This window comes from Delphinapterus leucas, chromosome 17 (genome assembly GCF_059928025.1).
Source record: "Delphinapterus leucas isolate spDelLeu-1000000601 "Yukka" chromosome 17, BTC_Dleu_Yukka2, whole genome shotgun sequence".
Lineage (NCBI taxonomy): Eukaryota > Metazoa > Chordata > Mammalia > Artiodactyla > Monodontidae > Delphinapterus > Delphinapterus leucas.
In genome coordinates, this window is record NC_143145.1 from 40,446,728 (window position 1) to 40,472,766 (window position 26,039).

General features: G+C 42.0%; 1 protein-coding gene across 6 annotated transcripts in view; it reads right to left on the bottom strand.

Moving 5' to 3' along the window:
* Positions 1-26,039, bottom strand: part of CPQ (carboxypeptidase Q) — a 475,775-nt gene that overhangs the window by 419,234 nt on the left and 30,502 nt on the right. For 5 of the 6 annotated variants that reach the window (XM_022584747.2, XM_022584750.2, XM_022584748.2 and 2 more), the window contains exon 2: positions 4,036-4,109. The gene's annotated coding sequence lies outside the window, so the exon portion shown is untranslated. Of the gene's footprint in view, positions 1-4,035; positions 4,110-4,221; positions 4,471-26,039 lie in introns of those variants that run through there. The other variant, XM_089898876.1, reaches the window with a different exon arrangement.

Sequence of the window (26,039 nt, forward strand, 5' to 3'; positions counted from 1 at the left end):
ATCGTTCCTGAAAGGAAGTGTCAATCAATGCAGCAAACTTCACTGTTGTCGTATTTTAAGAAATTCCCGCAGCCTCCCCAGCCTTCAGTAACCACCACCCTGATCAGTCAGCAGCCACCAACACTGAAGCAAGACTCTACACCAGCAAAAACATTACAACCTGATGAAGGCTCAGATGATGGTTAACATTATTTAGCAATAGAGTAATTTTTAATTAAGGTAGATACATTGTTTTTGGAGATATAATGCTATTATTGAACACTTAACAGACTATAGTATAGTGTAAACCTAACTTCTATATGCACTGGAAAGCCAAAAATTTCATGTGACTTGCTTTATTGTGATATTTGCTTTACTGCAGTGGTCTGGAACAGAACCTGAAATATCTCCAAGGTATGCCTGTATAACGTTAATCACAATCAATGTAAATGGACTTGACTGTCTGGTTAAAAGACAAATATTGTCAGACTGGAGTAAAAAATAAAATACAACTCTAAGTTATTTGTGAGGGACACACCTAAAGCTTAACACACATAAATTTAATGTAAAGTTTATGAAAAAGATATATCAAAAAACACTAATTAAAAAAAATTGGTAAAGCTGTATCAATATCAGACAAAAATCGATTTAAAGGCAAAAGGATTATTGATATGAAGAGAATCATTACCAAAAATGCTCAGTTCAGTAGGAATATATAACAACTTTACACGTATATGCACTTAATTACATGGATTCAAAAGTATATAGAGCAAAAAAAAATGTCTGAACTACAGAGAAATGGGCAAATCCTCATAATAATGGAAGATTTTAACATACCTCCTCAGTAACTGACATACCAAGCAAAAACAACAACAAAATCAGTAATGATATAAAAATCTGAACAACACAACAAACTTGATCTACTGTGTACGTATGAGACAATACATTCAACAACTTGAGAATATACATTCTCTTCAAGCACACATGGTTATAAAAATTAACCACATTCCGGGCCATAAAATAGATCTCAACAAATTTCAGATTCTCTTATCTCACATACTATGTTATCTGAAAGCAAATAGTTAAATTAAAAATCAGTAGCAAGAAGAACCATAAAAGGAAATTACATATTTGAAATCCAAAAACACACTTCTAAATTACCCAGTGGTTATAGAAGAATTAAAATTAGAAAATACATAGAACTGAACGATAACAGAAATACTACTGATCAAAACACATGAAATGCAACGACCGACATTCATAACTTTGGAATAGTGTAGAATGTACTTAAATGAGATTTTAGAAAGCAGAAACCATAAAGGAAAAGATCAGTTAATTTACTATGTTAAAATTAATCATCTTGATTCATAGAAAGACCATAGAATGACTGAGGAGGAAAAGAGCCACAAACTGGGAGAAAATATTAGCAATACAAATACCATCAAAAGCATTAGGACCTAGAATACAGAAGAATCTCAAAGAACAAAAGAGGAAAAGATGAACAATCCAACAGAAAACTGGCAAAAGTCACTTCATAGAAAGGGAAACAGGAATGGTGAATTAAAAACTTAAAAGATGTTCACCTTCATTAGGAATTAGGAACTTGTACATTTGAATCACAAGATACCATTCACACCATAATACTGGCAAACACACAGAAGTCTGATAATAAGTATGGGAGATAACATGGAACAAAAGAAGAAATCCTACACTCTGGAAAACAATTTGGAATTATATGGTAAATGTGAACATGCACACACCTATAACTCCCTTTCTGGCGTGGACAACTGAGCAGTGTTACTGAACCAGTACCACTGCATACAGCCGTGTGCCTTGTAATTAGTACCTCTTAGAGGTATACAGTATCCCTACATGTAAAAACATACAGAGCAAGCCTGTCAGTGACAATCACTGAACTGGAGAACACCAGAGAAGACTTGGGGAGAAAAATCATCAGTTTGTATTTCAACATTTTTCACAGAGAATACAGTCTCGTTAAAATTAAACCTTAAGCTCACAATTCTATACTCTCCTTACTCAGAAATTTTGTCCACGCATAATATAGTCACTAGCTACATTTAGCTACTGAGCACTTGATATATGGCTACTGCAAACTGAGATGTGCTATAATTGCAATCTACCTCCTAGATTTCAAAGACTAAGTACAGAGAAGAAAAAAAGAGTATGAAATACCTCACTAATTATTTATATTGATTACATGTTGAAATAATATTTTTACATTGGATTAAATAAAATATATTACTAAAAATGTATTTCACCTGTCTCTTTTTATTTTTATTTTTTAATGTGGCTACTACAAAATTCAAACTTAGTATGGAGCTCACATGCTATTTCTATTGAACGGGGCTGTTCTCAGAACTATCTGAACCACGTATTCATTATTATCCATGTCTTCATTAAGTAATGATGGATTGAAAAAGTTCATTGTTAAAACTGGTGAACGGGAAATAAAAATGTGCCTCACACTGAAAAGTCAGGACAATAATAAAGGAAGTCATTTGGTAACTGCATGCAAAGTGAGGAACTGAAATCCCTGTACTCCGCAAATTTCACCTCTTCACCAACACAGAGAATAGTCACAAGTGCACAGACATCGAGACGTCACCAATGTCTTACCTTTGGTAGGAATGGAAGGGACTTTTAAATGTCCTGGCAATGAGGAGGTATAACAAAAAGGGAGTTTAGTGATATTAAGCTAAAACTTAAGTCCTGTCTTTAAAATAGGTTTGAAACAGAAGTCTTGTGCTGAGATTTGAAGAAGTCTATATAAAAGACTCTGTACACCACTCTGCCCCAGCCATCAAATCTGTACCTGAAATTCTGAAAATGCCTTTGTTAACAGATAGATGCATTAGTTGGGGTTCACAGGGGACTTCTTTTCAAATGTATATACTCACAGCACGATAAAACAATGAGTCCTACCGTTGATCTCACATAGAACTTGATCTGAGCTATCTTCATCAGATTCTTTCCTCAGACAACTCACTAACACTGAGGCATTAAAAAAATATTTTTTTCTGGAAGGAGAAATGCTAAAAAAAACATTGCCTTGCAGGGGGTGCTCTCACTGGGACACTATGGGCAAGTGAACTCTGACAGCAGAGCCACATGGGGGCCCTGCTAAGAACCTGGATGTGAGTGGAGGTGTGCCAGACAGCACGGGGATACAGGAGGATAACATGAGAAGAGGCCGCCGTACAGACAGCATCACATTTTGCCAGAAACTGCCTTGGTTTCAATTTCAAATTACCAAAAGATTTTATTGTCCCAAATAAGCATTTTCCACTTTGTACTTCTTGGAAGTGTTTTTTGTCATCTGTCTGTTAAGAACGGAAATAAGAAATACAACTACTATGTTAAAGTGGGTTAGCAACCAAACTTACATATTTTGGATAATAACATGTCAATAAGATAATAAAAAAAAAATTTTTAGGGGACTTTCCCTGGCAGTCCAGTGGTTAAGACTATGCGCTTCCACTGCAGCTAGCACCAGTTCTATCCCTGGTCGGGGAGCTAAGATCCCACGTGCCGCGTGGCACGGCCATAAATTAATTAATTAATTAAATTAGCCATTCTAAAAAAAAAAAAATTTAACAGACTAAAGATAATCCACAGTGAGCCCACCAAACATCCTAATTGGCTCAAACACCTATTTTAATAGGGTGCTATTCCTCCATTTATCCAGACGCCAGAAAGAAAAGGTTCTTCACTGTGAACGCCGAGGAAACTAAAAAGCATTTTTCATTCTGTAGAGGTCGGGGGTGTGCAAAGAACATGATGTGGAAATTGATGTCATCTTGTGAAAGATAAACAGGAAATACCACCTACGGCCATGTTGAGACTTGAGAAACACTAGTTCAGTGTCATTGAGACAGGGCCAAACCCAAATGAGTTTTTCCTTTAACAGATTTTAGACGCTTTTGATTTGTGTATTCTACTCAACGTTATTCAATTACAGATCATCTAACTGTAATTCCCCAAGCCTCTGACTTCTCTGTCATCTCCCTGAACGCGTCCAGTCATTTCACTACTTACCAAAGTCTGGGTGGGAAGGAGGAGGGCGAGTAGGAAGCTAAATTCATATCAGTCAATTCCACTTCTTAGCAACACTGTAAAATATTCACAAAGGAAAAAGTGAGGTGTCTATATGACCTGGGAGTTTTGTTTAACCACACTGGAATACCAAAATGGGAAAGAATATGTTCGTGTTTTTTTACATACCTGCTTCAAATTCCACTGTTCTTTTAACAAAAATATTTTCATCAAAAAATGCTCCCTCGGGCTTCCCTGGTGGCGCAGTGGTTGAGAGTCCGCCTGCCGATTTAGGGGACATGGGTTTGTGCCCCGGTCCGGGAAGATCCCACATGCCGCGGAGCGGCTAGGCCCGGAAGCCACGGCCGCTGAGCCTGCGCGTCCGGAGCCTGTGCTCCGCAACGGGAGAGGCCACAACAGTGAGAGGCCGCATACCGTAAAAAAAAAAAAAAAAAAAAAAAAAAAATGCTCCCTCATCCATGAACCTGCCACCTCTGTCTGGTCCACAGAGATCTCCTTCCCACATCAAACCTCCCAACCCCCGGCCCATCCACCACCACTATTTACAGACCCTCATACCATTTTCATTCTCATGAAAACAGGTTTGTGCCTGATTCCCTCTCCACTGATTATCTCAGTTCATTCAAGTTACAGAGTATTTCCTGAGACATTTCATGGAAGCTCCTGGCTTCTCCTTCATCATTCAACAAAGAACTACTCCTTCCCCACCCCATCTGGTCCCGTGATGCTACAAGTCAATCAAGAATTTTGGACCCATCATATGTAGAGGGAATCCGTGTTCATCCTACAGTACAAGTACAATACAAAGGTAACTGAAAGTTCCCAGATTAAACCAAACCATCAATCCCACACCAACACAGACCTGAAAGCTTATGGTGGATTCCAGGAAAGCCTGAAGTATCCAAGGAGCCAACCTGTATTAAGAGTACACTAGCTTATATCCAACGTTCGTTTTCGTTAACAGGTTGTGAGACAGGTATTATCTCTAACTAAGAGGTAAAGGAACTGAGGGTCAGAGAGTTTAGCTATAGTTGTCCAAAGTCACACAGTTAATAAGTGACAGAGACACGGTTCAAATCCAGGTCTAGATGGTTAAAATCCAGTAAACTCTAGATCAGTGATTTTTTTGAACAGTCTTCCTCTTTGGATCTTAGTTCTAGGCAGATGTTGCTATAAGAAGGAAGTGAGAGTTTGGAAAAAATTAGTAATGCAGGTGGTAAATGGTGCCCAATGAGCAAGGCTTCAGAACTACCTTAGATGAAGAACCTCCACTTTTATCTTTTTTATGCATTGGAATTCCATAAAGTTTAATGGAGGTAGGGAGGACAATTGAATATGTCTTTTCTTTTTTTAAAGTTAATGTATATACAGTTTATTGCTCTAGGTCAGTAGGTCTCAAACGTAGATGCACATTAGAATCACCTGGGGAGCCTTTAAAACTCCTGTTGCCATGGCCACATCTGAGACAAATTACATCAGAATTTCTGAGGGTGGGACCCAGGCATCAGTAGTTTTGTAAAGCTTCCCGCGTGATACCATTCAAGTTTCAGATCCCCTGCTCCAGGTTAGGAATGCTAAGGATTGAGTAGTTTTCCAAAACCTTTAAGATTAGAAAGATTTTACAGGCCCTCTGACAACCACCAGTCTTTTGGGGGAAGGAGAAAAGAGATGAGCTGGACCATCTCACTGTTTCCCTCCCTGTACTAAGCTTTCTTCTTTGGCTGTGTTCATCTTCCCAAGTCTAATATCCTAATGTCTGTCATCAGCTTCTCCCAAGACACTTGATCCTCTGCAGTTGTCTATTCCAAATTTGGTTTCTTGCTACCCCCAAGAGAGATGAGCTGACTTCAGGAGAGGAGAATAAACTCAAGCTTTCAGGCCACTGGTAATTTTCTATGGCCTTCTCATAGCTTTAGTTTCCTTTCATCTTCCCGTCTCTTCGTTTTAACTTGTTCTATTCAGGATATGTTATTTAAAATATATGTCCAGTAGGATCATTATATCCTCAAGCTCTGTGCTAGCCTAGCAAAGATAAAAAATTAGCTGATTCCTTCTGAAAGGACTATGGTCCTGAGTGTTCACATGAGTCTGTCAGCTCTGACAGGGGGCAAGACACGGGAACATGGAACACTGCCACTGCCTTTGTGTTTATCCTCCTCATTATCCGAGGCCCTCTGTGTACAGGGTCTCCCAACTGCTGCCAATCTCCAGACCCAAGGCCATTTTCAATATCAAATAAAGCATCAAAACTCATCCTGAGATATCAGACAAATTCAGGAGATGAGACATGGTATAAGCCAACTGGCTTGTCTCTTCAACAAGTCAATGTCCTGTGTTCACACAAACAAACACACACATACACACAAAAGCAAGGATGAGGAAAGACTGTTCTAAGCTCAAAGAGGCTGAAGAGACATAAGAATGAAGTGAAAGGCACTGGCCCTGATTAGATCCTGAACTGAACAAACCAACTACAAAAGATACTTTGGAGACAAACGGGAATGAATATGGATCAAGTATTAGATGATATTAAGGAATTTCAGCTCATTTTAATAAGAGCAATAATAGTATATGGTACTGCAGGAAATAGTCATATTTTTAGAGAAATATGTAGGGATGATATAACACTAGCAATAAAACAAAAATGATGAAGCAAATATGACAAAATGTTGACAATTATTAAATCCAGATGATGTGTATATATTCAGTATTATATACTAACTACTTTGTTTGAAATTTTTCATAATAAAAAATAATTTTTTAAATTCTCATCCCTGAAAAATAGGCACAGCTAGAAAATACTCTTTCCTATAGAAGATTTCCATAGGAAAATGCTCAGGAGATGTGAAACCAGGATGTCCAAATATACAAGGTGTGTAAGGCACCCACAGGATGAGTGTCTACACCGTGCCCAATACAACTCTCTCCACCCTTTTACCCACCCTGCATGGGAAAAGTGTTGTCTCAAGGTGCACACGCATGGCTTCACACCTAACAAGGAATCACACAGAGCTCTCTAGCACACTCAGAGTTCCACGGAGGTCCACCCCAGCTCCGTCAGCTGTAAGACTCCCTGTCATTTCCCAGATTTCTTGGAAGTCATTGGTTTCCACTGGTTATTTAAATTTGTGTGACGTGTATTACATCTGTTGTGATGCAAACGTTCTCCCTATATGTAGGTAATCTAGGTTCTGATTCCATCCACAAATGACATAATACATCCAACAGGACACGCGCTTTGAGTTCCTTTTTCGCCTAGTGATGAAGGATTTCTCACTCTCTAATCTGATTTTTCTTGAGCCTGAAACCATACATTTGCCAGACAGGCTGAGCCAGGAGTCCCTCCTTCGACTTAGTTAACAGACCTGTATGGGGATCAAACACATGACCCTGTGCTCTAATGAACTCCACTAGCTCAATCTCAGGGACCACATCTATAATCCCACACCCAGAAGACCAGCACAGCTGGCTCAGAAAATATTTCTGATACTGACTCAAGAAGAGAGAAAACTCTGTGATTTATAAAGTGCTTTCTTGGTTTCCCAAGATGATACTGACCACATCTACCCTCAGAATGTGACAAATAATCCCAAGGAAGGCAAAGGTTTTCTGTTTCAAGAAGGCTATGCCCAAAATGCTCAAAAGCTTAAAATCCACAAATCAAAAGGTAGAGAAAATTCTAAGACGGTTAAACACCTTTTTTTATAAATAAAAAAAACTGACTGCTCTTTAGCCTATCAATCTATTAGAATAAGAGGAGGGAAAATCCAATTTCTAATTACATTGGAGTCACCTGATTCACATTAGAGCACAATGAAGCAGAAAAACCCTAAAGGGCAAAGAGGTTTAAGAGTCAGTGACTAATAAGATGCTGGCCTCGGGCTTCCCTGGTGGCGCAGTGGTTGAGAGTCCGCCTGCCGATGCAGGGGACACGGGTTCGTGGCCCGGTCCGGGAAGATCCCACATGCCGCGGAGCGGCTGGGTCCGTGAGCCATGGCCGCTGAGCCTGCGCGTCCGGAGCCTGTGCTCCGCAACGGGAGAGGCCACAACAGTGAGAGGCCCACGTACCGCAAAAAAAAATAAAAGTGCTGGCCTCTTTTACTTTTTCAACATAATATATCCTTCCATATAACATTTCTCTTCTACTAAAAGTATCAAAACAAGTCAGGCCTCCCAAGCACCAGCATTTGGTAAAAGTACTTAAGACAAGCAGTAAGGTTAAGTGCTCAGACATTGTCCTGCCTGTTCTCAGTACCAGATGACTTGGAAGTCAAGGTTAACATGACAGCCATTTCAATGAACTGTCACCCCAAGAGGTAGGTGACACCCGGGTAGGAACAGCAGATAGGGGCTGAGACCAGGCAGTAGCCAAAGCACAAGACAGATAAGGCAAACTTTGAGGCAGAGGTGACAAATGAGTGATCTGTGGGCTGCATCCAGGTCAGATATATTTTGTTTGGCCTGCACAGTGTTTTTCCAAATATCAAAACAATTAGCGACATTAAAAGGTCAGGAGATTTCACATAAAAATCTGGATTTATATTTTTTTCTGGAAAAATCAGAAGACCTGGGAGCAACCCCATGAGAAGTGGCTAACCGGTCATCAAGTCACCATAGTCCCGCTTCTCCTGATGGTGTCACACGAATCCTGGGTCACTCATTAGTGTTCCCATCCTGGATCAAATAAGCATTTGAACGTGTCATCCCTGGTTCAAGGAGCCCTCAGCTACCAAAGGTGAGAAAAGACCAGGTATCTGGAAGTCAGTGAGTCTGCGAGTTACCTTTTTACGACATTTAGCTGCAAGCTAAGGGTCTTTTGAAGCCAGAAAGCTAGGTGAGATGTAAAAGAACTGGCAGGACTCAAGGAGCTAGAAAAATCAAGACAGCAGCACCACGGAACACAGCAGTGAGACTAACTCTGAACAGACATTAACAGTGTTTTTATACCTATGTCAGAAGCAGGACCTGCTAACCAGACCAATTCAAAATTCTGTCCTGGAGATGCCATAAACAGTGGTTTTCGCTCTTCAAGGATACTACAAAGGTGCCCATATAGAGAGGGAGGGATGGGGTAATAAAACAGGGACCAAGTAGATAGGGATCCAGTGCTAGCCCTCTTAAACCACAGCAGCTCCCTTTATGTGTTTTATAAATTGAGCTTCCTCCTAAGATTTCATTTGTTGGAAAGACTTCATTGCTTATAACAAACAGAATGAGGGGAGGAGAATTCAAAAGCCACCAGTCTAAATAACACTCAACTAAGAGGGTAAGTTTTCTGTCTACAGATCTTCCTCAACTTCCTCAGCTTGGGTTTAGGTCCTGATAAACCCCATCGTAAACTGAAAATATCTTAAGTCAAAAATGCATTTAATATACCTAATCTACTAAACTCATAGCTTAGCCTAATCTACCTTAAATGTGCTCAGAACACTTACATTAGCCCAGAGTTGGGCAGAATCATCCAACACAAAGCCTATTTTATACTAAAGTGTTGAATAACTCATGTAACTTATTGAATACTATACTGAAGGTGAAAAACAGAATGGTTGTCTGGGAACAGAATGACTGTAAGAATATCAATCGTCTATCCTTGTGGTTACATGGCTGACTGAAAGCTGCCCACGCTACCGCTGCCCAGCATCACCAGAAAATATTGTCCATATATCGCTAACCTGGGAAAAGATCAAAATCCAAAACTGAGTGTATGGTTTCTACTGAATACATATTGCTTTCACACTACTGTAAAGTCAAAAAATCATAAGTGGAACCACCATAAGCTGGGACGTACACATAAGGGTTAATAAAACAATCCCCTGTGTCAGGGAGATCATTCAGGTCATTTAAAACACTGCTGTATTTCATTTAATATGCATGACTGACATATTCTTGGACAATTGTGTCAATTGAATATTTTTAAATAAAATCAATTTTTAAAAACCATTAGATCCTGATTTTAAAAGAAAGTGACTGAATTATTTACTTTAAAAAAGATATGGACTATCTGTAAAGAATGGGCATGGCTGTGTTTCAATAAAACTTTATTTACAAAAACAGAGAGCCAGCCAAATCTGGCTGCAGTTTGTCAACCCCTGCTATAGACATTTAAACTTTTCTTTTATGATCTCTGGATACATAGCCTGAAGAAGTGAAGATTAAGGAACCACAATAGCTATTCTGTATATCTGAAGAGCAGTCCAATGAAAAAGGAAATAAGCATGATCTGTTTATCTATTCATTCAACAAATAAATATTAACAGAATGCCTGTTCATGCACCAGGCATTTTATAAGCATTGTGGATACAGCACCAGACAAGACAGATCAAATCCCCGCCTTTATACAGCATATTTCCTAAGGGAGTAAAGAGGAAAAATAGAACTGTTAAAATAATTACACTAAGCTAGCGTATGAAGCATAAAGAAGGGGTTCTGTCCTGGTACAAGTATCTCGCGCTTATCAAAAGTTCACTTTATACCACTTTGCTTTTACAAAAGACCTACATTAGTACCAGTTTTTGCTAACCAAAAGAAATTCAAAGAGGAATTTCACTTTTACGACAAAAGGCAAAACGCAAAGGTTCAGCGTTTGTTTTGCAGCAAACTGTTACAGAGGCAGCACGCACCCCAAGCAGCGCACGTGGAGCAGTGAGTGGCAGCGCCAAGCTCCTTCCGTGGGAACTGCACTCAGCCTCTCAGCATCAAGCCGCCATAGCTCTGAACCGCGTCTGTGAGCATGTGTGCTTTATCTCAATTTACTTTGTGCATCTGTTAGCAAGATACGCTGTAACTGCCTTTTCGCTTTAAGTCATTTCGGCTTCATAGGTTTCACAGGAACGCTCTACTTTCAGATAGCAGGAAACCTATATTGGCCTTCCAGAAAAAGATAATTCTGTGCTGCAACCTAAAGGAAGAGCAAGAGTTAGCCAAGTAAGGTGGGAAGTCGGGGATGTGGGGATTCCAGACACAGGAAAATAAACATGCAAAGGCAAGTGACACCAGTGCACAATTGACAACTGGAAAAGATCAGTGTGCCGCATACGAGTGTTCAAGATAGGGCAACAAAACCCAAAGGTGGAGAGGAAGATAAGGGATGAGTCAAAGAGGGAGGACCATGAGTCATTTTAGAGATTCTGAACTTTATCCTGAGGGTAACAGAATTCCTAAGAGGGGGTTCCAACAGTGAAATTACAGAAGAGACTGGTGTTTTAGAAAGCTCCCTCTAGAAGTTGTATGGGGGCTGAAAGTAAGGAGACCAGGAGACTAGTTAAAATGCTATTGTTTTCATCCTAGGGCAATGATTATCACCTGTACTAGCTATGGATGGGGACTAAAAGAGGTAGAGGAAGGATTTCTGCTTCCAATAGAAGTCAGAGAGACTGGAGTTACTGGTACAGGACTAACCCTCCCACCATTGCCATAGAACCATAAAACTGAATAAGGGCAACAATTTTCAGACATCGGAAAAGAAGCAGTGCAAGCCTGCAACCTCCGAGAGAAGAAAAATTTGCAAGGTGACCCCAACTGTCCAGCTCTTTGCCTAGGAACAACTTAACCAAAAACAGCAAAGTGAGCTAGAATCCAAGCAGAGCACAGCAGGCTCACTGAATTGAGAAAACAGAGTTCTGAATTTGAAGAGTTAGAATCTGCAAGGCAGGGCACTAGAGAGAAGGAAGCTGTATAACAAGGGGCCCTGGAAGTCCATGTGGTGTCCCTGCAAGTCCTTAGCTGAGGGCTGGACTGCACAGCCCAGGTGAGACTACCTAAAGCTTCCCAGAGAGTGGCTGCCATAGGTTTGAAAAAGAAACAAAAAGAAGACACCAAGTGTCTTCTTGGTGGAAGACACTGGCATTCTGGCACAGCCCGAGAGGAAAAATCTCATTATCACCTCATAAATCCCCTGGGCATCCAGCAGAAACACCAAAAAGGCTTCACCTTACGAATAGGGACCACACCCTCTGACATGTACGCTCAACAAGGATGATATCACCAAAAGGGTGAAAATTAATTCTGGGAGGAGAGGGGGAGTGAAAAACATCTTAGATATTACACAGCTCATAAGCAGGTATATAGTTTTATCTGTGGTATTAAAACTTCACAAGGGGAGTGGGGAAGTGGGGGCAGGGTCAAAGACGGGGGGAAGGAGTGAAAATGTCTAAAAAGTCTCCTTGACGGGTAATAATTTTAAAAAGATTGAGAAATACTGCTTTAGAGTACAGACTACTCGAGACCTTCCCAAGAAAAGCCTAAAACTAAACCTTAACAAGATCTTCAAAGGAAACAGAGTTTATAAATGAAGTCCCAGTAAGTTAGAGAGGCTTAGGTAAACACATAGAGCTTTCCAAAGAACCATTCTAGCAAAGCATAACCCAAGCTTATCCAAGTTCAAGGTGATCAAGTGACTTCTAAAAAAAACACTGCAACTGCCTTCAAAAAAGAAAAAATACTCCTCAGAGGAAGATATTTTCAGAGGAAGATAACAGACCACATAATATCTAAAATGTATCACCTGCAATATCTAGCATACAATCAAAAATCGCTAGATCTGCAAAGAAAAAGGAAAATGTGGTCCACAGTTAAGAAAAGAGTAATCAGTAGAAACTGACCCCAAGATGGCCCAGGTGTTGGATTTATCAAAAACTTTTAAATAATTATTATAAACGTGTTCAAGAAATTAAACGAAAATATATATGCTCAGAGAATTCAAGAAAAAAATATGGTTTTCATTATTAAACAAATGAGACTATAAGTAGAGGAATGGAAACTATTAAAAACTTTTACATTCTAGGGCTGAAAAGTATAGTTACTAAAACGAAAAAAGTAGACAGACCTGAGAGATATTTTAGGAGTTGTATATTTTAGGATATCTAATAGTGGTGAACAGAGAGACAGGGCTCTGAAAAATTTTGCTCAGACAACTGTGTGGGTGGTAGCACCATTTCTTGAGATAGTAACACCATAGGAAAAGTATGTCTACATTGTTCCAAAAGTCAGAACCAGAGGGCTACTGTGTAGAGATGATAAAGGACCAGATGATAGGATGACAAAACAATGAAAGCTATACAACAGTGCCACTGATTTTGTTGCTAAGTAGGGAGTACCCTTCATAGGAAACTATTGACAGACATTAAATGAACCATAGATTCTATAGAATAGAATAATACTTTACGGGATAGAAGATTGGGCTAGGTATCATATGAGGTCCCTTTTAAAGTTAAATTTCTATTGTTCTCAAATCATTATGAGAACTGTACTGTGGTGAATGAAAAACAGGCATAGGCTCAACAAATAATGTGAAAAAGATGTATAGGGCTTAGCCTGCCCTTTCACTAGATGGCTCCATATTCACAAGACGTTGTGGTACGCAGAATAAAGCACTCCTAAAGATGCCCAACTCTTAATCTCTAAACCTATGAATATGTTAGGTTACACCGAAAAGGGTGAATTAGGGCTGCTAACCATCTGACTTTTAAACAGGGAGATTACCCTGGATTATCCAGGTGAACCCAGAGTAATCAGAAGGGCCCTGAAAAGAGGAAGAGAGAGACAGAAGAAGAGAGTCAGAGGGAGACAGGACTATGGAAGAAAGGGACGGAGAGATGTAACACTGCATTACAATGGAGGGGAGGAGCCATGAACCAAGGAATGTGGGCTGCTTTTAAAAGCTAGAAAGAGCAAGGAAATGGATTCTCCCCAGGGCCTCCAGAAAAGAAAGCAGCCTTGCCAGCACTTTGATTTTAGCCCCGTGAGACCTATGCCAGACTTCTAGCCCACAGAACTGTAAGAAAATAAAATTGTATTGTTTAACCCACTAATTTTATAATCATCTTTTAAATGCAGCAATAGGAAGCTAATACAATGATCTAGAACTGTGCCATCTAAGATAGTAACCACTATGCACATGTGATTACTTAAGTTAATTAAAATGGAATAAAAATTAAAATTCAGTTTCTCAGTCACAACAGCCACATGGCCAGCGGCCACTGTACTGGACAGTGCGGACAAACACTTCTGTTATCACAGAAAGTTCTACTGAACAGCACTGATCTCCTCAGTGACTCTCTTCAATTATGCTTTCAGGCCTATAACTTTGTGCAGGGCTGTTTTTAAAGCCATAAGCCTCCTTTTCTTTCCTAGGTCAAAAGTAAAAACTATATGTTTCCAGGAGAAAATAAATAAAATGTCATAGATATAACTAAATCAAATAAGTTCTGGGCCTATTACAAAAAAGGAAATGCCATTCTGGTTTTACCGAGTCAAACCACGGGCTTTGTGGAAGATATTTTCATTGAGCTCAAAGGTTTTTATTTCAGTTTTCTCCTATATTTGTGGCTATTCCAGAAGGTTATAGTTGTAAGAAATAGGCAAATTGAGTAGCAAGATCACTACTGCAATTTAAAATTTGCAAAAATGTAAAAGGGATGTAATGACTGTTGAATAAAAAAAAATCAAAATCACATCCTCCTCTATAACTTTGCTGGGTTTTATTCACAGTACTAATATAATGAAACCTGAAGACGTAAAGCAAGTTAGTGTCGATGAATGAGGTCACGTTATTCAAAATTATACTACTGCTTATGAATCTTAACTTCCCATCTTAACATTAGGCTGTCATCTTAAATGTATGCCTTCAAATGTTTTAAAAATTGGTCTTCACTCATGTAGACAGAACTTCATATTCATCTTGATTGGAAATCAGTGAAATTTATTTTATTGAAAGTCCCCCTCCAAAGTAGCCCCTAAGACTCTCTACCCCCAGGGCTTCCCTGGTGGCGCAGTTAGTTGAGAGTCCGCCTGCCGATTCAGGGGACACGGGTTCGTGCCCCGGTCCGGGAGAGGCCACAACAGTGAGAGGCCCGCGTACCGCAAAAAAAAAAAGGCTCTCTACCCCAATACCCTCTACACACTCACCCCCCCAACCCTCAAAAGCTAAGTCCCACTCTTCTCCAGTCACACAGGTCATGCTGATGCTTTTCCCCAAAGCTAACAAAATGCCCAATCATCCAAGTCACTCTGGAGATGAGAAACATAACAGGCAGCACAAAAGATAGCAGGCAGAGGCTGAAAAACACATAGCTGGCTTAAAAGTACAGAGGCATTGGTTCAAAACCAGGGACTTAAGAAAAATTCCCCAGGTCAAGTAAGCATAAAATTCCACAGGTCAAGAACAAAACAGTAAGTCTCGAGAAAAGAAAATTCAGGCAGCAAAGATCACGAATTAAAGCACAGTCCAGGCAACAAGGACTGGATCACTAGCTGACAGCAACGTTTCAATATTGCAGCTGTTGCTTCCGCCCAAGAAAAAGAGCCAATCTCCAAAAATGGACATGGCAGGCTATGCTAGCACAGACACCCCCGCAGGAATGAGGAACGATGGGAGGGCATCATGGCCCACTCACCTTCGCACATCGATCATTAACAGTAGAGCCATTATCACAGAGAATACAGAAACCTCATTCATTACCAAAAGTAAAAATTGCATGAAATGAAGTAATATATTTCAGAATGGAACATGGAGAAGAGCATCACTAACCATACAAAAATATAATTAAAACCTGAGTAAAATAATGCCTATAATTGTGAATCATACCCCTGGGATTCTTTGGGCAAAGGAAAAAGAAGGATCCATATAGTTAGGGAAAGTGGCAGTACACAATCAAGAAGGAGATGGAAGACTTCCCTTGGCAGTCCTGTGGTTAGGACTCTGCACTTTCACTGCAGGGGCCATGGGTTCAATCCCTGGTCCAGGGAACTAAGATCCCTCAAGCCACGCAGCACAGCCAAAGAAAAAAGGGGAGATGGAAAAGAGAGAGAAGGCCTACTGGTAGACCTGAGCAGGCCAGCGTTCTGAGGTGGATACCAAACTCTGATGCAGCAGCTTCTGCAAATAACTTCCAGCAGCCATAGGTCTTAGAGTAGGAGCAAATCCATGCAAAGACACCATAGATGAAGAATTTGGATTCCTCTGCCCCCAGAAAGCTTCCCATATGCTTGCTGATACCTGAAAGTCACCGTTTCAGTTATAGACAAAATTCTTAAAATTAAGTGTTTACGGTTGCCATACAGAGAAGCTATGTGAGAAAAACTCTGCTTTCCATTCTTACTCATCTTTCCTAAGGAGGATCTTTATTCCCAGTCAAACACAGACATATTCCTTGGCTACTAAGCTGTCAGTGTGCTAGATGCTAGGGTCTCAAGCATCTAGTTTTAAAAGACAAAGTCCCGGCTCTCAAGGACAATAGAAGGAATGGACAAGAAAATGAATCATTAAAATAAGGTAAATTAAGTTGAATTCCAGTAGAGAGATTAGGCTCAAGGTAGATGCAACTATCTTTGGGCAACTGACAACAAAAACTGTTTAGAGAGGCTATAGAAATTGGTGTAAATAACTCAGCCCCCCTGCTTTTAAGATTCTTCCCTGTTCATCCTTTTTGTCAAGTCTTTAAAGTTGAAGTTCCCCACGACTGAGACTCTCTTTTTTTAAGTCTATACTCTCTCCCTAACCAATTCATCAATACCCTTGACTTCAAATACCATCTACAGTGCTGTCACTCAAATGTGTATATTCACTTCAGACCTCTTCTCTGAACCCAATAACATGTATACACAATCGTCTATTTGACATCTCCAACTGGAGATGTTTTACAGGTACTTCGACTTCAAGATTTCCAAAACTGAATGCCTGATCTTCAGAACCACAAAAGGTCACACTTATTTGTCTCCCTCCAATCTACAGAGGCACAAGATTGATTTCCTGTTTGCAGTTCTTCAATTGCTTCCCGCTGCTCATGGGATAAAACTTTAAATCCCTACACACAGCCTGAAATCCCTCAATGTCCTGCCCTCTCCTACCTCTATAGGCTCTTCTCATGTATTCTCCTACTCCTGAACTCCAGATGTGTTGACTTTATCTCACACACTCCAACATGCCATGCTTTGTCCTGATTCCTCTGCCTGGGTTATACCCTCCTTGCTGCCTTCAGTCAATTCTTACTTCTTCAGAGTTCAGTTCAATCAGTATTTTCTTAAAGACACATTCCTGAGTCCCTGCCCTAAGTCAAAATCTCTAGGAATACACTTCACAGCATCACCACAATTATAGTTAAATAAGGACAAACATTTATTAAGGACCCACTATTAGACCAAACACTATTCTAGGTGATGAAAATTCAGCAACAGGAAAACAAGGTCTCCACTCTCTTGGAGCTACATATCTATATGAAAAGAGAGACAGACAATAAGCAAATAGACCCCCCAAAAAGCAAGATAATGTTATGTAATAATATGGGGACAATCAAACAGGTGATGTGAGAGAAACTGGCTTGGTTAGGAACAAGGCCAAAGGAGAGAGTACTTCTCTAATCGGATTGTTCAGGGTCTGCTTTTCCTGAAGGAATGTAAACTTCAAAGGGCAGAGGCTTTGTCTGTTGTTATATCCCAAGTGCCTGGACATAACAGGTACTCAATGAATACTTAAGGAATAAATTATGAAATGTATTGCTTTCTACATAGGACTATTTTCCAATATGCCACAGAACAGCTGCAATCTCAGGGAAGTCACATTTTTTATATTATAAATGACATCACCAAAATACTTGTTCAACATACTTGTTGAATAGATGAATAAATGAAACAAAAATTTCCACTTCCATAGGTCCCCGGGCATTTATAAGGTTCTTCAGGGGCCAGAATCCCTTACATAATCTACCTCTCCAAGTCGGTGATTCTTGACCTCTGAACCCAACAACAGCCAAACAGACTACAGGGTATCCACACAAGTAGCTGATAACCTCTTTGTTTATCAAAGTACTCTTGGTAAGTGAATAGTGCACTCTTATCCAAGCCAAATGGACCTTAATCTTATCAGACAGGGCTAAGGGAAATAAACAATCTATACGGCAAACCATAAAATTCCATTCAGAAAGTCCCAATAGCCAGATTGGGGAACTAGACTATATACTGTACACAAATAGTATATAATCAACTAGAAGGCAACTTAAAGGTTTTATGGCCTACCTAAAAAGAAAGAAAATATTGATTCCCAGATCAATTCATGTATTTCTCCAGATGTCAAATACTAGACTAGGTTACCTTGTAGACATGAAGCATTCACTTATTCATTTATGCACTCATTCATTCAATAAGCATTTGCTGAGCACCAACCACTTGCTAGGGACCATGTAAGATATTGTGTATGGGATTTTATGAAGTGAGGAAACAAAACCTGTATAGCAGAGTGGCAGTGTTTAGCAAATTGACAACATGGCTTAGAATGATGGCTGTCTGTCTAGCCAAACTTAGATGGCAAGGAGATATCTGTTATCATCTTGGCCAGAAAGAGATATATAATTGAGTCTCATTATTCATGGTAGTTACGGTCTATAAAGTCGCCACAAACACTGAACCATAGCACACTAAATCATGGCTCCTAGGGAAATACAGGGTTACGTTCCTGTGACCCTCCGGTTATAATGTTTTGTTTGTTTGTTTGTTTTCGATTTTATTTATTTAATTTTGGCTGTGTTGGGTCTTCGTTTCTGTGCGAGGGCTTTTTCGGCGAGCGGGAGCCACTCCTCATCGCGGTGTGCGGCCCTCTCACTGTCGCGGCCTCTCCCGTTGCGGAGCACAGGCTCCAGACGCGCAGGCTCAGTAGTTGTGTGGCTCAAGGGCCCAGTTGCTCCGCGGCATGCGGGAACCTCCCAGACCAAGGCTCGAACCCGTGTCCCCTGCATTGGCAAGCAGACTGTCAACCACTGCGCCACCAGGGAAGCCCTAGGTTACAATGTTTTTGTCAACTTATCAATATACAACTTTGTTTTACGTGTGTTTCTTTTAAAGGCACCACATATAACACCTATTGATTCATTAACATCGAACTTACAGCTAATAGCACTATAACTCATGCCTGAACAAAGCTTATCTAACACGTGTACTTTCCACGTAAGGCCTCCTTGCACTTAGGAACACTGGACAGGACTTCAGCACTATACTTGAGGGCCATTTTAAACAGTGTAATCACCCCCCAAAAAAAGCACAAAAATGTGAAAAATATGGCATGAAATAGACCACAAAAGACACTTGTTTACAGTATGAGTGAAGAGGGAAGGAACGGCAGGGGAAGGGAAGGAACCGACCATCCACAGGCAGAAGGAGCCTTCTTGTGAACTCCACAACTCTGCAACTGCCCCTTCCCATGCCAGCAAGGGACTAGAGCATTGCCGTCTTGCCAGCACTTCAGTTTTTAGTGGGTCACCAAAGAATCCAGGCTCCAGACAAAGTAAAGAGAGAGACAAGGAGCCAGGTGAGAATGCCAATGCCAAAGCAGGGGCCTTCTCAGAGCAAACCTCCCATGTGCGTAGCTGAGCTAGAGGATGTGGAGAGGAAGTCTGGGCCCGGGCCAGTGAGTAGAAGGGAACGGATACAATGGCCATCACACAAACGAAAGTTCCTTAGGTTGGGGATAGGGAAACGGTCGGGAGCAAAGACACTCAAGCCAACCCCAAGTGGCAGGGCTTTAGCTGGCAACATGAAAACCCCCTCCTGCCAAGGTTGCCAAGGAACACGCTTGCAAAGCTGAGAGCATGTCATTCAGAGCATCTTCCCAGTGAAACGTGTGTGGCACGTCCACAGGCTGGCAGCAGCCTGGCCTCAAATCTCCTGTTTGGAGCTTCCTCATCTTTCTGATCAGGACAAGAGGCCCTTTTTCACGGTCTTCATGGTATTAGATTCCAGTTAGATACATTTAAACTTCCAAATTAAGCAAAAAATGCTTTGAAACTGTACTGCCTTCATTGAAAAAGATAGTTTGGGATTTAGAAAACATCAAAAACTTAGCAGAGGCTTCCCTGGTGGTGCAGTGGTTGAGAGTCCGCCTGCCGATGCAGGGGACACGGGTTCGTGCCCCGGTCCGGGAAGATCCCACATGCCGCAGAGCGGCTGGGCCCGTGAGCCATGGCCGCTGAGCCTGCGTGTCCGGAGCCTGTGCTCCACAACGGGAGAGGCCACGACAGTGAGAGGCTCGTGTACCAAAAAAAAAAAAAAAAAGTCAAAAACCAAAAAGACCCCAGCAGATTTGACACGTCTAACTAACTACAAACGACATTTGACAGCTACCTTGGCCGTTAGCTCTTGACTTATCGCATCTGTCTCGAGTTATAGTAATAACCACCTTTCAAGGATCTATGCTGGGGCCATCACGCTAGACACTTCCTAGAACTTATTTCATTTCATCTTCCCCCAAATGTCTGGGAGGTTGACATTTCACAGTTAAGAAAACTGCGCGGAAAGTAATTTGCCAAAAATCATGTGGAAAGTAAGTGGTTGAGCAAGGTCCCAAACCCAAGTCAGACTGACTTTAATATCTATATCCTTTCTATTATATTGTATATAACCAGGTAATTGTATGGTCTACACTCACTGCAACACGGACTTGAGATGGTTTTATTTTCCCCGGTCCCTCCTGCCAGGTGTGCTACAAAGCACCATACCTTACTGTCCCTTAGTAACATCTGGGTGGATTCCACAACTTTCCAATCACTTTCAGTTATTAGAAGAGTCTCATTCCAGTTTTTAAGATTCAGACCTATTTATTTTTTAGATTCCTGTTTCTCATCCAGTTTAAAGCGCTCCCTCTTCCATCTCCCCAGGGCCAGCCCCGCTTCAGGGCAGGTAGGGGCTTAGAGGGAGCAGAGGCCCTGGTCTGCTCTTCCCCCCTCTCCACGCTCCTGGTAGAGAGGAGACACGCTCAGCGTCCAGGGTACCTCCTCCCTTCCCCACCTCCCAGGCTTCCGTCGGCCAGTGCTTCGGAGCAGAGAGGGTGAGATCCATGAGGTGGCGGGGCTTGACTTCTCAGGCCAGCTGCCTGGGAGAGGCGGACAGCTTCAGGAGTCTATTCGAGCGTCCACGTGGTCTTCGCTAATTTGGCAGTTTCTACCAAGAAGGTGCATGTGGTTTACCTGCAGAGATGCCTTGCTTCACTTCATCTCCATCCGGGACTGAGAATGCTCTCAGAGAGTGGGGCAACTGTGTTTCCATGTTGTCTTTGTCAGAGGTCCATGCCCCCAAGCATCTGCCCCATCCCCTAACTAGATGTCCCCTGATCATCCCCAAACTCATGCCTCCCATTCTGCATTCTATGCTTCTTCTGTGAAGCCACAGGAACCATGAAAATCCTCTTCTGGGCCTTCCAGGTAGGGTGGGGGAGTTCCTCTGCCTTCTTAGACACCTTACTTACCCTGCGGTGTCTCTATCCGCTTTGGCAGACTACCAGAGCCAGGCAAGAAGCAGCCATCAATCTCCAAGTTCACGTATGCCCCTACACTTCAGGGAGCCATGCCAGCCTCTCTCCTTCCTTCCCCACACTTAGCTCCACTCCATGCCAATGACAGCACCAAGGAGGGCCTCTGCTGCCCCATCTCATCCACCATCTAGCCAGGGTGAGAAGCCAGTCTCCTGGGACACCCCCAGGCTCTCATCAAGTAGTCCACATTTCAAAGGGCTTTGAGGTCAGCAGGAAGCCGCCATGGGGAAGGGAGGGAAACACCGTAACATTTGGATATTTGGTCAGCAACTCATAACTGTAACTTTCTCCTCTCTACCCCATATCTTCTTTTATCATTTGGGAAGGGATGGGGGAGGTATGAGGTGATAGTTTAGAATGGGAACAGTTTGGCCACCTCTTACTGAGCTCTGGGGAAGTGTCTGACTCCACTTATTTGCATCTCACTTTAAAATAAGAGGTGTGGGGCTTCCCTGGTGGCGCAGTGGTTGGGAGTCTGCCTGCCGATGCAGGGGACGCGGGTTCGTGCCCCGGTCCGGGAGGATCCCACATGCCGCGGAGCGGCTGGGCCCGTGAGCCATGGCCGCTGAGCCTGCGCGTCCAGAGCCTGTGCTCCGCAACGGGAGAGGCCACAACAGTGAGAGGCCCGCGTATCGCAAAATAAATAAATAAATAAATAAATAAAATAAGAAGTGTTTGATTACGTGGGCCCTAGTTACCGATTCCAAGATAATAGGAAAAGTTCCACTCAATACATTGCAACATAAATTCTGACCAATTGCCCCGTTGCCTTTCAAATTTTGGTTGAATTTAGTGGAGTACAAATATGAAGCTGTGGTTATAGATTATTTCAAAAGATGTTGAAAGTCTAGTGCCTCAGTGAAAACTGTATTTTAATGTCAATTTGTCAGTGGAGTCAGAAGAATATTACTCAAATTGAAACTGACGAAGACAAATCTCCGTCATAAGTGGTAGTCCCAAATAAAGCCAGCCATCAAAAAGCCAAAATGGCCACACAAAAGGCATCCTCAGCCCTCATTTAACGGGGCTGACAGACTGGTGGCCGAGGGCCAAAAACTGCCAACAGGCATTTTTGTTTGAGTCACACAGCATTTTCAAAAATTGGAAACAAATGCCAATTCATCAGGAGGCTTCATGTAAACTCCAAATCTCCCAGGATGGGCAATACTGGCTGTGCATCCCCACACAGTGACAGTGACAGCTGCAGAAGCCGAGTCGTGGCTTTCCCCTTTAGCCTGGGCAGGAGCTCTCCAGCTCATGACCAGCCCTCTTCAGTCATTGGTGCTATCCTGGCCCCCAGAGATGTTTGTTTGCAGATCATGGCACTTCTCCTTTGCCTGTTCCCTCTGCAAATGCTTTTTTTTTAACTCAATTATTCTTGCATCAAAACTCTAGTAATCAGGGGCTTCCCTGGTGGCGCAGTGGTTGGGAGTCCGCCTGCCGATGCAGGGGACGTGGGTTCGTGCCCCGGTCCGGGAAGATCCCACATGTTGCGGAGCGGCTGGGCCCGTAAGCCATGGCCGCTGAGCCTGCGCGTCCGGAGCCTGTGCTCCGCAACGGGAGAGGCCACAACAGTGAGAGGCCCGCGTACCGCAAAAAAAAAAAAAAACTCTAGTAATCAAATAAACTCAACCCATATTTTCCCTCAATATCTTCCTTGGCCTCCATTCTCTACCAGAATCATATCTCCCAAAAGATTAAACCTCTTCCATACAGCAGAGCCCAGAAGACCCTGACCCCATACTTTACCGGTTCTGGGGGTCAAGGCTCTGCTCTCCCCTTCTCTGGCATTTTCGCTCACGGAACCACCCCTGAAGGAGACATCCAGAGGGAGAACGTCCCTCTTCCTGCCAAGTAAACTCAGCCCTACTTGTCCAGATCCCGTCTACCTTGACCAGTTTCATGGCACCCCTCACTCTTACATCTCTAGTCCCTGTCTCCAAACTGTTTCCTTCCACTCTCTCACCTGGTGCTACAAATCTTCTCTGCCTGGTAACAGAGTTACTTGAATGGATCACACACTCGACTTGCCATTCATTCCATTCCTGCCTTTTATTGCCACGCTTGTCACTATGGCTTCATTTCCTCCCCACCCTCCTTCTCCTAATTCTCCGCAATGTGCCCTTCAAGGCCCTCCAACCAGTCACACACCCACAGTGCTGCGATGTGCTATTAAACATCAGGAACTCCAGGTTGCCAAAAGGCCCTTCTCCTGACCTCTCTGAGCTATGGGTTTCATGGGTCAATCATGCTTCTCAACATTTTCTCCTACTTTCACCCCAATGATACCAATCTATCCTGGTTCTCCCATCTCTGGTGGCCCCTTCTCTGTATTCTTAACAGACTCCTCTCTGTCTCCTTCCTTCCCTCAATCCACCTTTTTTAACCCTATTAAGGCCAACTCTCACAGCAAAATGAATGGTGGCTCTCACTGTGAAGTATGGTAAAAACTCACAGGCTATGGAAGGCTCACCCTTTATTAAGAACTACAACTTCAGGACTTTCCTGGTGGTCCAGTGGTTGGGACTCCAGGCTTCCACTGCAGGGGGCATGGGTTTGATCCCTGGTCGGGGAACTAGGATCCTGCATGGCATGCAGTGTGGCCAAAACAACAACAACAACAACAAAAAACCTACAACTTTATTCAGAATAGTCCTAATATTCACTTACAAGTAAGTACGCAATCTTGCACTTCTACCGAAAGCCTGAAGGAGTCAGCCAGGCCAGACCATTCATTTGTTGTTTCAAGCTTGTCTTAGGTACATTCCTGCCTTTACTAATGTCATAGTCACTGTTGGAATGCCCTCTTTCTCAGTCATATTGTACCCTTCCTTTCAGATTCAGCTCAAGATTCATTTCCCAGAGACAACTCCAACCACAGACACCTTGCCCTTCTCCAAAATTATAGGACTTATTAATAGCATCACTGTCTTACATTTAATAATATGCAATTGTGTGTTTTTATAAATCCCAGCTCCTTCACTGGCTTCCAAAGGAAATCCACTCCACAAACTTTTATCATGAGTTTTGTGGTTTTACTAATAGAGAAAGAGAGTAAGGAAGGGCCACATTGCAGAGAGCACAGAATTTCACATGAGACACACCCATTTGGCTTTCCTCTCCCTAAAGCCGCCTCTCATACCACCATCGATGACCCTCTTGGCCATCCTGCCTTTTAAATTCATTCTTGCAGAAACTTGAGGACTAGCCCGGCCTTGGAGCCTAATTCTTGCCCAAACTTATCAAAGCATCATCTCAAAAAAGACATTTCTCCTAGCAAAGTAATTCTTACACCAGTTACCAAGATGCTCCACTTTTTTAACTTATTTTTTAAACTTGTATCATTGTCAAATGTAGTTCTTAAGTCCTCAACTAAATTATAAACATCTTGAGGAATACTGGTAATTAGTAGTAGTAGTAGTAGTACTAATGATACTAACAGTGATAGTAAACACTCTGAAACCTCTAGAAGAGTGTTATTCACAAAGGTAGTATTCTGTAAAGGTCTGAACATACGAAGGGAGGTGATGCAAATAGAAACACCAGTGTAGTGGATTAAACCCCCAAAAGTTTTGTACATATCTTAACACCCAGAACCTAACTGAGACCTTACTTGGAAAAAGGACCTTTGTGGATATAAAGTTAAGGATCCTGAGATGAAAGCAGCCTGAATTACTTGGGGGGGTCTTAGATTTAATGACAAGTGTCCTCATAAGAGACAGAATAAGAGATGCAGAACACAAAGGATAAGGCCATGTGAAGATGGACGTAGAGATGGGGAATTATGTAGCCACAAGCTAAGGAACGCGTGGAGCCACCAAAAGCTGGTACATGCAGGAGGATTCTCCTCTAGAGTCTCGAGAGGGAGCACAGCCCTGCCAACACCTTGATTTGAGACTTCTGCCCTCTAAAACTATGAAGGAATAAATTTCTGTTCTTTTGAGTCACCAACTTCGTGGTAATTTAGCAGCTCTAGGAAACAAATACAACCAGCTTCTACAGATTTATTCTTCCACTAGAAAAATATTCCTCAAGAGGTTGTTATATACAAAATAGACACTGTGCTAGCATTTTAGATACATAAAGATGTCTTACACATGGATCTTGCCTTGGGAAAGTTTATATTCCTAAAGCAATTATGGTTACCTCCTGGATTTGGGGTGTCAGTTGCTAGCAGGACATTTTATTTTGTGTTTCATAAAAGGCCACAGATATAGTCATATATTTATGTCATGAGAACAGGAAGTCATAATGTGGCTCTTAAAAGATACGTGGGAAGAGTACTCTAGGCCAGCTTTTCCTAATTCCTGCCATTATCAGGAGAGACCGTGAGAGTCTGAACAAGTCAACAACTCCAGCATTCAAAACAGCAGGGCACACATCATTCCCCTTGCATTAGACATGTCAACCTGTGTCACAGCTCAAACAGGGGTACAGAAAGACGTCAAAGAGAGCACTTGTGGCTACAGATCTGAGACAAAACCAGCAGAGGACAGTTTTCCAAAGTGCCGCACGCTGATAGAAAAAACTAACAACCTCTTGCTTGTAATGAATAGTAGAAGCATGAAGTGGCAGCCGATTTCCTGGACCAAACTTAGCACAAAAGAAAGAAGGTGGCTGGGAATAAACAACAAACTAAATATACAAGCCATATTTTCAGAAAGCTAAAGATGAAGGATTGGGGAAGAAAGTA